General features: G+C 35.1%; 1 pseudogene; it reads left to right on the top strand.

Moving 5' to 3' along the window:
- The first annotated feature begins 406 nt into the window (after positions 1-406).
- Positions 407-525, top strand: LOC118614242 (annotated as a pseudogene).
- The last annotated feature ends 2,329 nt before the right edge of the window (positions 526-2,854 follow it).

The following is a 2,854-nucleotide window of genomic DNA, read 5'->3' as shown; positions in this document are numbered from 1 at the left end:
GGAGAGAACATGACTCTCCTAAAAATAAATTGCCACAGGTAAAGTAGAAATCTAGGGGTTGGGACCAAACTACACATCAGGCCCTACAGGAAGAGAGAACAATGGGTCATGGTCAGGTGTGAGACTATGTCTGTCCATGGTCATTCAAGAACACACACACACACACACCTCTTTTCCCAGTCTTCTTGTCTACTTGGGAAAGAGGGAACTGTAACATACAGGAAAGAACTATGTCACTGTGATCCAGTTTTATAATGGAACATTCTTTAGAAAGAACTGGTAGTAAAAGTGGAGGAGAAAAATCAATACTTAGGAAATCTGCACTGACAGATAATAGTAATAGAGAAAAAGACAGCAAAGATCTCTGAATATATATGTAGGTGGAATGTACCAAAAATTTCAAGTAATCTACAGCCATGTTACCCTGAACAAGCCTAATCCTGTTTGATCTCAGAAGTTAAGCAGGGTCGGGCCTGGTTAGTACTTTATTGGGAGACCACCCAGAAAGACCAGGCACTGTAGGCATAAAAAATAAAAAAATAAATAAAGGATTGTAAACTGACAAGTTCCTTGCAATTTGTGAGGTAAAGCAAGGGTTGCCTCACCTAAATATATGTGTGTGTGTGTGTGTGTGTGTGTGTGTGTGTGTGTGTGTGTGTGTATGTATGTATATATATCAGGTATATTAAAAACTATAATTTATTTTGCTATTATTTAATTTGAATTTTTAATAGCCTCATTCGGCTGGAATAGAAGAAACTAAAATAAAAATTTGTCTTTTTATTTTATGAATGAGAGACCTTCTCATCCATAAATCTGTGTTCTGGATGCAGAAGCCTTACTGAGTGCTAAAAAGTAGGAGACCCCTCTTGTCTTTTCTTCACTCAGATAAGATGCTCATCATCCTGCCTGGTTATTGGCCAGTGGCCTTGCAGGTAAATGTTAAGTCATTCTTTACTGTACTTTCCCCAGCCTTTTTTTTTTTTGCCCAACTGATCTAAGTGACACATTTTTGAAATATTTCGAGTCATGAGCATTACCTTGTCATGCTCTGCTTCCCAGGGAGCAGATATATATTAGTGAGGCTGTCTCAGCCTCTTCTAAACCTGCTCTGGGGCAGTAGTGGATCCTGAAGCACTCCCAGAAGACTTCTCTGTTCCCAAGTTTCTTCCAAGAATTCCCAATGCAGACACCTCTCTGCAAGATCTACTTGCATTTTAATCTTCTCAATTTTCTTCTTCCTCTTCTTTCTCCTTCAACACGGTGCTTTTCTGCTTGGACCATTTCAGCAAATGGAAATAGATAGAACTGAGTCTTTTGGGACTATTATACTGCAAGAGATAACAAAAGTCTAGCCAATAATAACTGAATTTTAAAACATTTATGTACCTAGTGTCTTCTCAATTTACATTAAGGACCAAGGCTTGTGGAGATAAAATCTCCACAAGATTTTTAAAAAGAATATAATTCTTTTTTTTTTTTCTGTGTTCTAATCTGTTGAATCTCTCTTATAAGGCAAAGAGCCTAGAAAGTTTTCAATGCTTTAATTTAGGGAAATGGATTAGTAGAGAAGCAAAAAGAGAAATGATAGAAAAAATATATATTCTTTGAGAATTTTCTATAACATGGTGATTGAAATGTTATTTAACGCTGAACCAAGTGGTAAGAGATACTAAAATGTGAAAGACACTTTTATTATTAATAATGATGTTAGATAAAGTTAGTCCATACTTGACCAAGGACTATGGAACATGAAACAAATGTGGATCAAAGGCACATAGAGATTTTATTTATATACAATTTTCCTTTTTAGATAATCTTTCAAACATAAGACAATCAATGTTTGATACTTATTCACTGAAATTAAAGCAAACAGTTGTATCAGTACATGCTTTCAATTTAGATTGGGAAAAGCTCGTGCATTTGCTAGAATTAAAGCTCAGTGATGGTTGTACACAAATGGTTAGGTTTTACTTATTTATCAACTTGTTCTGGTATGCTACATAGTGTTAGAGAAACAAGTCAATATCTATAGGAAATTCAGTGTTTGCTGCTGCATCCATCTAAGTGAGAGCAAAGTTGGTAGAAAACAAGGTAAAATACTGTAATATTATAGTTATAATAGTATCAAATAATTGTCATGTGTTGTTTTATTCAATACACAACTTATTTAATTTTTATGACAGCCCTATGAAGGATACACTATTATTATCATTTACAGGTAAGGCAACCAAGACACTGAGAGGTGTTACTTAGCTTGCTCAAGTAAATGAGTGAGTCAGAATTCATACCCAAGCAGTCTAGTTATAGAGTACATGAACTTATCTCCCTCCGTCCATATCCCAGAAGTTCCATTTTCCTTAGATCTCATAGAACAGGAAACAATTAGCCTTACCACAGAGGCAGCAAGGCTTCAAAATGGCATTTCAATTTAAGAATGGTCAAAGGTGACATTGTTTTGACCCGTGCTATTGAAGATTTTTAATAAGTTCATGTCTGTTTATTTGGACTGATGAAAATATTAATTTGTTCAATTGATTAAACTCTTCACATATGAGGATGTATTATTTAAGTACGTATAGTTAGCTTAACATTTCCCCAAGGCCCTGTGTAAAGGTATTCTTCCTTCTTGATGGCTAGCTGCAGTCAGTCTGCACATGAGTACTTGAGATAACAAAGAAATATAAAGTGCAAGACAGTGATGAGAGTCTTTAAAGAAAAACAAAAGTATATGTTTAAGTTACTTTCCTAAAGAAACTCTCAGATCATAGCATTCAATCACATAAAATTTTCAGAAAATGAAATAGTGGTAGAGAAGAAAATTTGAAGTCAGGCAGACTGACATGTATACCTG

The sequence above is a fragment of the Rousettus aegyptiacus genome, unplaced genomic scaffold, assembly GCF_014176215.1.
Source record: "Rousettus aegyptiacus isolate mRouAeg1 unplaced genomic scaffold, mRouAeg1.p scaffold_m13_p_2, whole genome shotgun sequence".
In the NCBI taxonomy this organism is placed as follows: Eukaryota; Metazoa; Chordata; class Mammalia; order Chiroptera; family Pteropodidae; genus Rousettus; species Rousettus aegyptiacus.
This window is presented reverse-complemented; position numbering and strand designations above follow the sequence as displayed.